Genomic DNA, 15,310 nt, shown 5'->3' with positions numbered 1-15,310 from the left:
CTTCATATAATATGTTATATGTATGCATGATTTACAAGATTCAGGGGGAGATCTCCATGATATAAATCATCAATGTGTATCTGCTATAAAAGCAGAATCCTCAAGGTATGCACATCTTCAGGGGGAGTCTCTGTGAATCTCGTCTTCAAATTCCTCAAATGAGTATTTACACTTCATATTTTTTGATCCCTGTTGAAGACTTAACCTAATTGTCATCAACCACCAAAAAGGGGGAGATTGTAAGTGCATCTAGTGCCCCTTAGTGATTTTGGTGGTTTGAAGACTTATAGGTTAAGTATCTAATGTGTTTATAAGTGTACACAGGATCTATAAGTCATTGAGGAGTTTGAGATATTTGAAGAATATCTACCCCTAAAAATATGTCTTCAGTTGAAGAATTTGGTCTGAAGCTGAAGAAATGAATCGCGAGGAATCTGCGATGAAATTTATATTCCTCATGAAGATACTGATATTAAGAAGATCAGTGGTTCCTGAAGAAAATCGTTATGAAGAAATTGAAGCGTGAAGATTTACGTTTTCTATTTTACTTTCTTCGCATTTGATGAATAGGAACACCGTACTGTTAAAGGGGGTCAAAGTAACACTATGGAATGGATTTCCTCATGATGCTCAACCCAAGCCTAATCCTACCAAAATCCTCAAGTGAGGAATATGAGTGACATGAGGACTCTCAAAGTTGAGGGTCCCGACCGTTTCGATAACCACGCCAAGTCATTGGTCTTATCCACTCCAACGGTCATATTAGTTAAGGGCATTAGTGTCAAATCATGTCGGGATGCTCTCAGGCTATAAATAGCCAGCCCCCACAACCACTAGCTGGTTGGCTGCTCCGTTAGAAACTGACCCTTGTCATAAGAGCAACCCAAATTCCTCAGAGCCTTCGAGAGTAAATCATCAGTGAGGAAATACACCACCCACCGAAACCACAAACCAAACCTAGTGATTGAGCATCACTGAAGAAGTTGTTCCTGTGTGGGACTGAAGCCTTTTACCTTTGAGGATTGTGCATCCACCAGACGGTTAGGCGTCATGGTCTAGAGCAATCCAGCAGTCAATTGTGGATCGCCGGGTGACCGAGTTTGTGAGGGTTTGGAAGTCTGCCCTGAAGACTTACCACGAGTGTTGGGCGAGGACTGTGTGTCCTTAGCTCAAGGAGAATACGGTAGGGACTGTGTGTCCCGGGACTGGGTGTCCTTTGGTTTCAATACCAAGCCGCTCCAAACCAGATGTACAACTGTCACAGCAGTTGGAACTGGGTCATCAACAACAGTCTTCACCAAGAATCGGGTTCTAATTCCTCAACTCTTTACTCTCTTTGTATTATGTGTTGATGACTTTCACTGTGACTGTTTGAAGAATTTGCTGAAGACTTTCTCTGGATTTCCTCAACCCCAAATTCTTCACTTAAGTTAATCATCATCTGTATTCTGCGTGCCTGCTTACTGTGCAATCTGTTTTTCACATTCTTCACTCTGTAATACTGCTATTGTGAAAGTTTGCACGTCTGATCCGTAACTGTTTCTGCTGTAAGTTAGTCATCAGTGAGGAATTTCCTCAAAAGGAATTTCCTCAGCGATGAAATTCTAAAAATCTCCTATTCACCCCCCTCTAGTCGATATAACGCACTTTCAAGTTTTATCCTATGCATTTGGTACATCGTGATCAGAATTATATCTATCATATTTGGCCTCGTGATAGAGAAAGTATCGCTCAAGCTTGGGGGAGGCTTAAGTCAATGTTATATTCATGCCCCAACCATGAGCTCCCTAGAGAAATTATTATTATGAACTTTTATGCTCGGCTTTCTCATGACAATCACACCATGCTTGACACTTCTTATACCTGTTCTTTTATGAAGAGAGATATTGATTTCAAATGGGATTTATTGGAAATAATTAAATGCAACTCTGAAAATTGGGAGTTTGATGAAGGTAAGGAGTCAGGTGTGAATCTTAAGTTCGATTGCGTTAAATCCTTGGTTGAAACAAATACTTTTCGTGATTTTAGCGCTAAACATGGACTTGACTGTGAGATAGTAGCTTCTTTATGTGAATCATTTGCTGCTCATATTAATCTCCCTGAGGAGAAGTGGTTTAAATATCATCCTCCCATAGAACTTAATGTAGTAAAACCCAATCCAGTTGAAGAGAAATTTATTGCTTATAATGATGCTATTGTTCCTAGTGCTTATATTGAGAAATCACATTTCCCTGTTAGAATAAAGGATCATGCTAAAGCTTCAACTGTGATACGTAAGGGCTACATTAGAACACCCACACCCCCTGAGCAAATTAAAGTTGAACCTAGTATTGTTATTATTAAAGATCTCTTGGCCGATAATGTTGATGGGCATGTTATTAAATTTTGTGAAGCTGCTGCTAGAATTGCTAAACCTCATGCTAGAGACAAACATAAACCTGTTGTTGGCATGCCTGTTGTTTTTGTTAAGATATGAGATCATTGTTATCATGGTTTTTGTGACATGGGTGCTAGTGTTAGTGCAATACCTCAATCTTTATATAATGAAATTAAAGATGAAATTGCACCTGTCGAGATGGAATTTATTGATGTTACTATTAAACTTGCTAACAGAGATACTATCTGCCGTGTGGGGATTGTTAGAGATGTTGAAGTCTTGTGTGGTAAAACTAAGTATCCTACTGATTTTCTCGTTCTTGCTCAATACTGTTAATTCTCAAATTGATTGTGAGAAACAAATTGTTACTATTGGCTTTGGAGGTGTGTCACATGAATTCAATTTTTCTAAGTTTGGTAGACAATCTCATGAAAAAGAATTGTCTAGGAAGGATGAAATTATTGCTCTTGCTTCTATTGTTGTGCCTCCTACTGATCCTTTAGAGCAATACTTGCTTGAACATGAAAATGATATGCATATGGTTGAAAGGAATGAGATAGATAGAGTTATCTTTGAACAACGTCCTATCCTTAAGAATAATTTGCCTGTTGAATTACTTGGAGATCCACCTCCACCAAAGGGTGATCCTGTGTTTGAGCTTAAACAATTACCTGATACTCTTAAGTATGCTTATCTTGATGAAAAAGAGATATACCCTATTATTATTAGTGCTAACCTTTCAAAGCATGAAGAAAAGAAATTATTGAAAACCTTGAGGAAGCACCATGCTGCTATTGGATATACTCTTGATGATCTGAAGGGCATTAGTCGCACTCTATGCCAACATAAAATTAAAACTGATCCGATCACCAAGAATATTAAATCCTAAGATGAAAGAGGTGGTAAGAAAACAAATACTAAAGCTCGTGGAAGCAGGTATTATTTATCATGTTGCTCATAGTGATTGGGTAAGTCCGGTGAATTGTGTCCCTAAGAAGGGAGGTATTACCGTTGTCCCTAATGATAAAGCTGAATTGATCCCACAAAGGATTGTTACTGGCTATAGGATGGTAATTGATTTTAGGAAATTCAATAAAGCTACTAAGAAAGATCATTACCCTTTACCTTTTATTGATCAATTGCTAGAAAGATTGTCTAAACACACACCCTTTTTCTTTCTAGATGGTTATTTTGGTTTCTCCCAAATATCTGTTGCACACTCTAATCAGGATAAAACCACTTTTACTTGCCCTTTCGGTACCTTTGCTTATAGACGTATGCCTTTTGGTTTATGTAATGCACCTGCTACCTTTCAAGGATGTATGATGGCTATGTTCTCTGACTTTTGTGAATAGATTGTTGAGGTTTTCATGGATGATTTCTCCGTTTACGGATCTTCTTTTGATGATTGCTTGAGCAACCTTGATCGAGTTTTATAGAGATGTAAAGATACTAACCGTGTCTTGAATTGGGAGAAGTGCCACTTTATGGTTAATGAAGGCATTGTCTTGGGACATAAAATTTCTGAAAGAGGTATTGAAGTCGATAAGGCTAAAGTTGATGCGATCCAGAAAATGCCATGCCCTACAGACATTAAAGGTATAAGAAGTTTCCTTGGTCATGCTGGTTTCTATAGAAGGTTTATTAAAGACTTCTCTAAGATTTCTAGGCCTCTCACCAATCTCTTGCAAAAAGATATTCCATTTGTTTTTTATGATGATTGTGAAGAAGCATTTGAAATACTTAAGAAGGCCTTGATAACTGCACCTATTGTTCAACCACCTGATTGGAACCTACCTTTTGAAATTATGTGTGATGCTAGTGATTATGCTGTTGGTGTTGTTCTAGGACAAAGAGTTGGTAAGAAATTAAATGTTATTCATTATGCTAGTAGAACTCTAGACAGTGCCCAAAGAAACTATACTACTACTGAAAAAGAATTTTTAGCAGTTGTGTTTGCATGTGATAAGTTCAGATCTTATATTGTTGATTCCAAAGTTACTATTCACACGGATCATGCTGCTATTAAATATCTCATGGAAAATAAAGATGCTAAACCTAGACTTATTAGATGGGCTCTCTTGCTACAAGAATTTGATTTGCATATTGTTGATAGGAAGGGTGCTGAGAACCCCGTAGCAGATCACTTGTCTAGGTTAGAGAATGTTCTTGATGACCCACAACCTATTGATGATAGCTTTCCTGATGAACAATTGAATGTCATCAATGCTTCATGCAGTACACCATGGTATGCTAATTATGCTAATTATATTGTTGCTAAATATATACCACCTAGTTTCACATACCAACAAAAGAAAAAGTTCTTTTATGATTTGAGACATTACTTTTGGGATGATCCTCACCGTTATAAAGGAGTAGACGGTGTTATTAGACGTTGTGTACCTGAGCATGAACATGGACAGATCCTACAGAAGTGTCACTCCAAGGCTTATGGAGGACACCATGCGGGAGATAGAACTGCACACAAGGTATTGCAATCCGGTTTTTATTGGCCTACTCTCTTCAAGGATGCTCGTAAGTTTGTCTTGTCTTGTGATGAATGTCAAAGAATAGGTAATATCAGTAAACGTCAGGAAATGCCAATGAATTATTCACTTGTTATTGAACCATTTGATGTTTGAGGTTTTGATTATAAGGGACCTTTTCCAAAGTCCAACGGGTATACTCATATTCTAGTTATTGTTGATTACGTTACTAAGTGGGTAGAAGCTATTCCAACTGGTAGTGCTGATCATAACACCTCTATTAAGATGCTTAAATAAGTTATTTTTCCTATATTTGGAGTCCCTAGATATTTAATGACTGATGGTGGTTCACATTTTATTCAAGGTGCTTTCCGTAAAATGCTTGCTAAGTATGATGTCAACCATAGAATTGCATCTCCTTATCATCCTCAGTCTAGTGGTCAAGTAGACTTAATTAATAGAGAAATTAAATTAATTTTGCAAAATACTATTAATAGGTCTAGAAAGAATTGGACTAAGAAACTTGATGATGCACTGTGGGCTTATAGAACTGCTTATAAGAATCCCATGGGCATGTCTCCGTATAAAATGGTTTATGGTAAAGCATGTCATTTACCTCTTGAGCTAGAGCATAAGGCTTATTGGGCAATCAAAGAGCTCAACTTTGATTTCAAACTTGCTGGTGAGAAGAGGTTATTTGAGGCATATGAAAATGCCAAGTTGTTTAAAGAAAAAGTTAAGAGGTGGCATGATAAAAGGATACAAAAATGTGAGTTCAATGTAGGTGATTATGTCTTGCTATACAATTCTCGTTTAAGATTTTTTGCAGGCAAACTTCTCTCTAAATGGGAAGGACCTTACATTGTTGAGGAAGAATATCGTTCCGGTGCCATAAAAATCAACAACGCAGAAGGTAATTTTCCAAGAGTTGTAAATGGGCAAAGAATCAAGAATTATATCTCAGGTACTCCCATAAATGTTGAAAGCAATATTATTAATACCATAACTCCAGAGGAGTACATAAGGGATATTTACCATCTTGTTTCAGACTCCAAAAACGAAGAGGTATGTGATACGGTAAGTATATCGACTCCAAAACTTTTCCAATAGCAATTTTTCTCAGTTTTGGAATATTTATAAAAATAGAAAAATTTAAAGTAGTCCGGAAAGCGCACGAGGAGGTGACAAGCCTGCCAGGCGTGCCCCACCCATCTGGGCACGCCTGGGGGGCTCGTGGGCTCCTCGTGTGTCTCCCGGACTCCGTTTTGTTGTGGAATACTCCTTATGGTTGGTAAAATTTCATTATATAATCTCCCGAAAGGTCTGACCCTCGTATCATGCAAATATCCTCCGTTTCTGTTTCGAGCCTGTTTCAGCAGCGGATTTAGGGCAAGGATGTCGTCTCAGGAATCTGTCAGGGAGAACGATTTTCCCTCAAGTCTATGAAGAAGTAAATGCTGATTTGAAAAGGGTGGAAGTCATGGAGGCTAAGGAAGAGCTGTTGGAAGAAACCAAGGGCGAAACTAAGGAGGAGAATCCGGCGTCGGACGAAGGGTAATCTGTGCTCAACAAGGAAGAAGCTGAGGAACAGGATTTTCTCCAACCCTACCTCCACCTGCTATCCCCAGCCTTGATCGAACTCTTCAGGTTATGTGAAAGAACTCGTTTTCGCAATACTTATCTCACCTGTGACGTTATTTTGCTGGAGAAACGAATCACAGAGCTCCAAAGTATAAATCGAAGATTGATGGCCCTCTTGGAACTAAAAGACAGGATTGCTTCATCACCATCACCTCTGAAGGAAGACAATTAAACACATGGGTATGGGCACTCCCCTTGGCTTGTGCCAAGCTTGGGGGAGTTGCCCCGGTATCGTATCACCATCACATCTTTTGCCTTTACCTTTATCTTACTTCGATCCTTTTTGGTAATATCTTCATCTAGTAGAATAAAGTTCTTAGTATGATCTAGGCTTGAGTTTTGCTTTGTGTTACCCCCAATGTAATCGAGTTTGTGAGTTATATAATAAAGAGTGTTTTAGTTACGGGCTTTGATTCATGCAATGATCCAAAGAAAAGAATAATAATAGAACAAAAGAATGAAAGATCATGTGATGATCCTATGGGAAGTGGTGGCTTCACATATAAAAAGAATGTTGATTGAAACTTGTTGTGGGGGGACAAACATAGACCGTGGTCATTGTTGCATTTAATAGGAAGTAATAAAGAAAGAGAGGTTCACATATAAATATATCATGTTTGACACCGTCTATGATTGTGAACACTCATTAAACTATTACATGCTAAGAAGTAGATGTTGGACAAGGAAGACAACATAATGAATTATGTTTGCTTGGTTCTGAACAATGTTATATGACTAGAGATCCCTTAGCATGTGACGCTTGCTTCCACCCCATATCAGCCAAAACTTCCGCACTAAGTAGAGATACTACTTGTGCATCTGTAAACCCTCAACCCAGTTTTGCCATGAGAGTCCACCATACCTACCTATGGATTTAATAAGATCCCTCAAGTAAGTTGTCATCGGATCAAGCAATAAAATTGCTCCCTAAATATGTATGATCTATTAGTGTGTGGAAAATAAGCTTTGTACGAACCTGTGATGAGGAAGACATAAAAGCGACAGACTACATAATAAAGTTCTTTATCACAGGAGGCAATATAAAGTGATGTTCCTTCACACTAAGAGATCACACATCCAAACCTCAAAAGCGCATGACAACCTCTGCTTCCCTCCGCGAAGGGCCTATCTTGTACCTTTACTTTTTATCTTTAAAAGAGTCATGCTGATCGACACCAATTCCTTATTTCACCATTATCTTGGCAAGAGTCATGTGCTAGGTAAAGATCTATATTCATATATCAACTTGGAAGTAAGTAATCATGAATTATTATTGTTGACATTACCCTTGAGGTAAATAGTTGGGAGGCGAAAATATAAGCCCCTATCTTTCTCTGTGTCCAACTGAAACTTCGATCTCCTGAGTACCGCGCGAGTTTTAGCAATTGTAGAAGACTAAAAGATGAATGAGTATGTGGATTTGCTTTACAATCTCTTATTTGACTCTTTCCGATGTTATGATAAATTGCAATTGCTTCAATGACTAAATACTATTGGTTGTTAATTCTCAATAAGGTTCTTGATCCATACTTTACATTGTGAAGGAATTGTCACTTTAGCATAAGAGATTATATGACGATATTGTTGTTCTAAATATGATCATGATGCCTGCATGTCTGTATTTTATTTTATCGACACCTCTATCTCTAAACATGTGGGCATATTTATTGATGTCGGCTTCCGCTTGAGGACAAGCATGGTCTAAGCATCGAGGAGTTGATACGTCCATTTCGCATCATTCTTTTATATTGATATTTATCGCATTATGGGTTGTTATTACACATTATGGTACAATACTTATGCCTTTGCTCTCTTATTTTATAAGGTTTACGTGAAGAGGGAGAATGTCGGCAGCTGGAATTCTGGGCTGGAAATGGAGAAAGTTTGAGCTACCTATTCTGCACAAGTCCAAAAGGCGTGAAAATCAGCGAGGAATTATTTTGGAATATATAAAAATACTGGGCGGAAGAAATACTAGAGGGGAGCCACCAGGAGGTCACGAGCCTGCCAGGCTCGCCCCACCCCCCTGGGCGCGCCTGGGGGCTCGTGGGCCCCCTGTTACCCCTCCGGCTCCCATCTTCTGCTAGAAGGTGGGTTTCGTCCTGGAAAAAATCAAGAGAGAGCTTTTGGGAAGAAACGCCGCCGCCACGAGGCGGAACTTGAGAAGAACCAATCTAGAGCTCTGGCAGGGCCGTCCTGCCAGGGAAACTTCCCTCCCGGAGGGGGAAATCGTCTTCATAGTCATCACCAACACTCCTCTCATCAGAGGGGACTCATCTCCATCAACATCTTCATCAACAACATCTCATCTCCAGACCCTAGTGCATCTCTTGTACCCAATCTCCGTCTCGCGACTCCGATTGGTACTTGTAAGGTTGCCAATAGTGTTAATTACTCCTTGTAGTTGATGCTAGTTGGATTACTTGGTGGAAGATCATATGTTCAGATCCTTAATGATATTCAATACCTCTCTGATCATGAACATAATTATGCTTTGTGAGTAGTTACATTTGTTCCTGAGGACATGAGATAAGTCTTGCTATAAGTAGTCATGTGAATTTGGTATTCGTTTGATATTTTGATGCGTTGTATGTTGTCTTTCCTTTAGTGGTGTTATGTGAACGTCGACTACATGACACTTCACAATTATTTGGGCCTAGAGGACGGCATTGGGGATTAATAAGTATATGATGGGTTGCTAGAGTGACAGAAGCTTAAACCCTAGTTTATGCGTTGCTTCGCAAGGGGCTGATTTGGATCCACTAGTTTAATGCTATCGTTAGACTTTGTCTTAATTCTTCTTTCGTAGTTGCGGATGCTTGCGAGAGGGGTTAATCATAAGTGAGATGTTTGTCCAAGTAAGGACAACACCCAAGCACCGGTCCACCCACAAATCAAACTATCAAAGTAGCGAACGCGAATCATATGAACATGATGAAAACTAGCTTGACAGAAATTCCCATTTGTCCTCGGGAGCGCTTTACCTTATATAAGAGTTCGTCCAGGCTTGTCCCTTGCTACAAAAGGGATTGGGCCATCTTGCTGCACCTTTGTTACTATTGTTACTTGTTACCCGTTACGAATTATCTTATCCCGCAACTATCTGTTACCGATAATTTCCGTGCTTGTAGAGAATACCTTGCTAAAAACCACTTGTCATTTCCTTCTGCTCCTCGTTGGGTTCGACACTTTCACTTATCGAAAGTACTACGATAGATCCCCTATACTTGTGGGTCATTAGGGCGCTCGGGTCGTATTTCGCCGCAGCGCCCCCAGAAGCTGTGACATGATCCGAACGGGATCCCCGAGCCGCCCTGGCGACCGACGGTGGCCGACCCTGTCCCCTAACAATGGTTAAGGGCGAGTGCCACCAGTAGACAAAAGAAGATTCTGAAGAGCAAGGTTGAGGATTTGGTGGACTCAGGAGGAGTTGGGTGAGGCAAACCCCTTGCAAACCCTCCCAATCTATTGGACAGGGCGCAGGGGCTAGCCTTCCTTACTCCGGAAGCCACCACCCTTCTCGCCCAATCGCCCGAGCTCACGGGCGAACAGAGAATCGCCCTGCTCCACCAATGCATGCACGGGCAGGCCCAGCCACTACCACGCCTTTCAAGGCCAGGTCTACCACCTCTCCGTTCATAATTGTGCATGCCACGCACGTGGCAGAGGCGTTTCAGGAGGCGGTGAGGCCACTCCGCGCACGACCTCCCACTCCGCGCATCCAATGCGCGACGTAGGGAAAAGCAACCGCCAGCAAATCCAGCCATGAAGTCCCGTGAACCTCTTTGGGACTGGCCCAACAATGCTCTGCACGTGTGTGTGGCCCAGGTCCGGGGGCTCCTGTCGGTGCACTAAAGAATGGGGTCCCTAGTGCCCCAAACTTGTGCACGAGCGCAAAGCTCCCCTGACGATAGGGCATGGCAGGATCCAGACAAGGTGCACCCCCAAGATTACCAAGGCCCTGGCAAGCCTACCTTGCTGGGAGGATAACAAAGGCCACCCCCGGCAAGCTCCCTTGACGGAATGACAGGCTAGTCACTGGAGGGCAACCGCCCTTGCCACAGTGCCACCGCCCCCAAGTTCCAGCGCATTCCGCATGGGCCAGCACACGGGTCGAGGTGTCGAAACGCCTGGACACGTGTCTTCACCAGCACATTGCTGACAAGGACAAGACATGCATTTAATGCACCTCACAGCGGTAGATGCATTAGCACCGCTCTAGGTTCACTGTAACCTCTCGTGAACCTACCACCAAGGACTGTAGGTTACCCCTTTGCCTATAAAAGGAGGCCCTTAGCTCATTCTCAAGGTGTTAGACTCTTTGGACATCGGCCAGAAAACGGTTATCATCAGTCACTGTAACGATCAATGAAATTCTTAATACAACCAGACGATAAGGACGTAGGGTTTTACGCGTAAGCGACCCGAACCTGGGTAAAAAGGCTTGCTGGGTGTTGATCGTTAGCTCTGGTCTTGATGCCGTCTTTCCCCGCCCTACGATAACAAGGGTTTCACGTTGATTCCCATAGGTGTCGACCTAACATCACCGACAGTACCCATCGATTCGGTATCAAGGGAAAATTGGCACCTCGTTACATTGGTCCCTTTCGCATTCTTGTCAAATGAGGAGAGTTTGCCTACCAATTGGAACTTCCTTTGCATCTTACTAAGGTTCATGATGTCTTTTATGTCTCGCAACTAAGGCGTTGCTTCTCGAATTCTATCCATGAAGTGGACCACGAGACGCTTGATCTCTAGGATAACCTTTCATGTCAATAATACCCTGTTCGTATTCTTTATCAAGATGGGCGTACCACTCGATGTCGAAACATCAAGTTTCTCAAAGTTCACAGGTAAAATCATTCTAAAAAAGAAGCAACCCGGGAAAGGGAGGACTGTCTCTGATTAGAGTACCCCACGCTCTTCCCGACGACTTCTAAGTCTTGGAACGAGATTAGTTTTAGTGGGGGTGAGTTGTCACATCCCTAGTTTCCCTCTTGTGTTGTGCTAGCTTGAGTGTTTGATGACCCACAAGTATAGGGGTTCAATCGTAGTTCTTCGATAAGTAAGAGTGTCAAACCCAACGAGGAGCAGAAGGATCTGACAAGTGGTTTTCAGCAAGGAAATCTCTGCAAGCACTAAAATTGTCGGTAACAAGTGATTGTGTGGTGAGATGATTCGTAGCGAGCAACAAGTAACAAAAGTAGAAATGGTGCAGCAAAGTAGCCCAATCCCTTTTGTTGCAAGGGACAAGCCTGGACAAAGTCTTATAGGAGGAAAAATGCTCCCGAGGACACACGGGAAATTCTGTCATGCTAGTTTCATCATGTTCATATGATTCGCGTTCGTTACTTTGATAGTTTGATATGTGGGTGGACCGGCGCTTGGGTACTGCCCTTACATGGACAAGCATCCCACTTATGATTAACCCCTCTCGCAAGCATCCGCAACTACGAAAGAAGAATTAAGACAAAGTCAAACCATAGCATTAAACTAGTGGATCCAAATCAGCCCCTTACGAAGCAACGCATAAACTAGGGTTTAAGCCTGTGTCACTCTAGCAACCCGTCATCTACTTATTACTTCCCAATGCCTTCCTCTAGGCCCAAATAATGGTGAAGTGTTATATAGTCGACATTCACATAACACCACTAGAGGAAAAACAACATACAACCACTACTGGAATCCAGTTCTTTGTCGCCGGCTGGCTGACGGCAAGGAACCTCTTTGCCATCAGTTGACACAAGGCAGACGGCAAAGGATTGGCACATGGAAAAAATACTATTTGCCATGTGTCGGCTTTTTGCCGTTTGCCAACGAACGGCAAAGAGACCCAGGGCAGACGGCAAAGAGGACGGGTGGGTCCCATGCCTGCCATGTCCGAAATCCGGGGTCCTTTGCCGTCTGCCGTGGGGCCCTTTGCCGTCGGGGGGCGGATGGCAAAGGGGCCGCCCTATAACGGCCGTTAACCCCCTCGTCCTCACTATCTCTCTCTCCCCCCGGCCACTCGCTCACTGTACGTCTCTCTCCACGGAGCCCCCCCCCCCCCCGCGCGGTGAGCCCCTCCTTGCGGCGAGCCCCTCCCCACGGAGAGCCCCCCCCCCACGGCGAGCCACCCTGCGGCGAGCCCCCTGCCGCGCGCCCCCTGCTCCCCCTACCGTCGTCCACCGCCACCGCCGCTGCCCCCTGTCGTCATCCATCGCGGCGAGCCCCCTGCCGTCGTCCACCGCCGCCGTCGCCGCCTCCTGCCATCGTCCACCGAGGTGAGTTTTGCCTCTTCTTTTTCTTTTCAAAAAAGTTAATTACTTTAGTTAATTTATTAGGTTAGTTTTTTATTATATATAGGGTCATTTAGTTAGTTTATTTGGGTAGATTATTAGGCTAATTAGGTTAGTTAGTTAGGTTAGAAGAAAAAAAGAGGAAAAGAAGAAGGAAAAAATGAAAAAGCAAAAAGGAAAAGAAGAAAATAATTAGAAGAATAACGAAAAGAAGAAGTTGAAGAAGAAGAAGAAGAAGAAGAGGAGGAGGAGGAGGAGGAGAAAAAAGAAGAAGAAGAAGAAGAAGAAGAAGAAGAAGAAGAAGAAGAGGAGGAGGAGGAGGAGGAGGAGGAACAGGAGGAGAAAGAAGAAGAAGAAGAATAAGAAGAAAAAGAAGAAAAAGAATAGGAGGAGAAAGAAGAAGAAGAAGAAGAAGAAGAAGAAGAAGAAGAAGAAGAAAAAGAATAGGAGGAGAAAAAGAGGAGGGGGAGTAGGAGGAGAAAAACGAAGAAGAAGAAGAAGAAGAAGAAGAAGAAGAAAAGGAGGAGAGAGGAGAAGAAGAAAGAAGAGGAAAAGGGAACCCCGGCACCCCAAAACTGACCCTCGACCCCCGACCCCTGACGCCCGACGCCACTGACCCTCGACCATCGACCCCCGACGCCACTGACCCCCGACCCCCAACGCCACTAACCCCCGACGCCACTAACCCTCGACCCCCGATGCCACTGACCCCCGACCCAGACCCTCGGCCCACGACTCCCGACCCCCGACGCTCGACGCCACCAACCCCGGACCCCTGACGCCACTGACACCCGATGTCACTGACCCTGGACCCCCAACGCCACTGACCCCCCACAACCGACGCCACTAACCCCCCGACCCCCGATGCCACCGACACCCGACACCACCGACCCTCGACGGCACTGACTCCCGACGCCACTAAGACCCGACCCCCGACACCTCTTTTGCCTTCTTTTGAACGAGAAGGTGCTTTTCGGCCTTCCAGAGGCCCACGAGGTCATAGTTTTGTAAATTATGAGTTAGGCCACATATTTTCCGATTATGTTAATTATAAAAACATCGTATTTGTGTTGATCGTGTGAATTTCAATGTGCAGTTGTTCAACGACCTCCACGTGCGTTGGACGAGCTCCGCCCTTGCGTTTGTTGGTGAGCACAAATGACCTCTCCTCCTACCCCTTAATTTGCTCTGTCCCGGTCTTCGTGCCAGTGAAACTTGCTAGCTATAGGTTTCTTCAATCATGAGTATGCGTGACCAGTATGCGTCTCCCGTTCGAAAGGGCGTAATCTATAAATATGCATTTCTTTGCGTATTTATTACCGCCATCCTTTCGAATTGTCCAACATTATCCATGGACAGCCCGAGTATGTGTAGATTGGGTTTGTTTTCCCGTATGTTGTGCTCCGGATCCGATGCGGAATTTCGTCAGTGCCTCCCCTTTTGTTCTCCGGGTACACATCCTCTCTCCTTATTGCGGAGACGTGTATCAGGAGAATAGCGGGGAGGTGCTGCCAAAATTCTGCGTCGCATCTGGAGCAGAGCATGGGAAAACGAACCCAATCTACACATACTCGGGTGGGATTAGGACCTATCTTTACCTATTAGCGTGTAGGTTGCATGGACGTAATAAAACTAACAAACTTGATTAGCGTGTGAATAGAGATGATGAATTATATATTTATTTCTTGTGCCCCCATAGGTAGCTAGGCAACATGAGTGATCATGCTTGGATGTACACTGGTCACCCTAGTCAGAAAGACATGACCCATGAATGGTTAACAAAAACCAGGGGGTTTGTGAGAGCCGCATTTGCAAATGGCCAGCAAAAAACATGGTGCCCCTGTCCCAACTGCGACAACTCGAAAAAGCAGACAGAGTTTGAAATGGGTAAACACCTACAGAAGTGGGGTTTTACCCCTAATTATACGGTGTGGACTTTTCATGGTGAGTCTGACCAACGTGCCAGAGCTGAGGTGATTCTTCGTCGCACCGACGAGCATGGTACCGGGATTGAAGACATGGTGCAAGACTTTGATGATGCTCGGGATTCGGACGATGAGATGGAGGAATCTGCAAAGACCTTCTATGAAATGTTGGAGTCTTCAAAACGTCCTCTCCATGAGCAGACTGAGCTTTGTCAGCTAGATGCCATCGCGCAAGTAATGGCTCTGAAGGCTCAATTCAACCTAGGCAGAGAATGCTACGACGCGATGCTGACGATATTTGGACGCTTTCTACCCAAAGGGCATGTACTGCCTGCAAACCTGTACCTGTCAGAGAAAGTCCTCCGTGTACTTAAGATGCCCTATGAGAAGATACATGCCTGTGAGAATGGATGTGCCTTATTTAGGCTTGAGTATGCGTCCTAGAACTATTGCCCCATTTGCAATTCTTCCAGGTATATTGTGGTAGACAACAGCATGGGTGAGAAGAATCTAACCAAAATCCCCATTAGTGTTCTTCGGTATCTGCCAATCGTACCAAGACTTCAATGTCTTTTCATGGTCGAAGAGATGGCTAGACAGATG

The 15,310-nt window shown here is 43.3% G+C and overlaps 1 protein-coding gene across 1 annotated transcript in view; it reads right to left on the bottom strand.

The window, feature by feature from the left end:
- The window catches only part of LOC123396520, a 122,913-nt gene that overhangs the window by 75,228 nt on the left and 32,375 nt on the right, over positions 1 to 15,310 (bottom strand). The gene's annotated exons all lie outside the window — the stretch shown is intronic.

This window comes from Hordeum vulgare, chromosome 5H, assembly GCF_904849725.1.
Source record: "Hordeum vulgare subsp. vulgare chromosome 5H, MorexV3_pseudomolecules_assembly, whole genome shotgun sequence".
NCBI lineage: Eukaryota > Viridiplantae > Streptophyta > Magnoliopsida > Poales > Poaceae > Hordeum > Hordeum vulgare.
The sequence above is the reverse complement of the archived record's forward strand: the minus strand, read 5'-3'. Positions and strand labels throughout refer to the sequence as shown.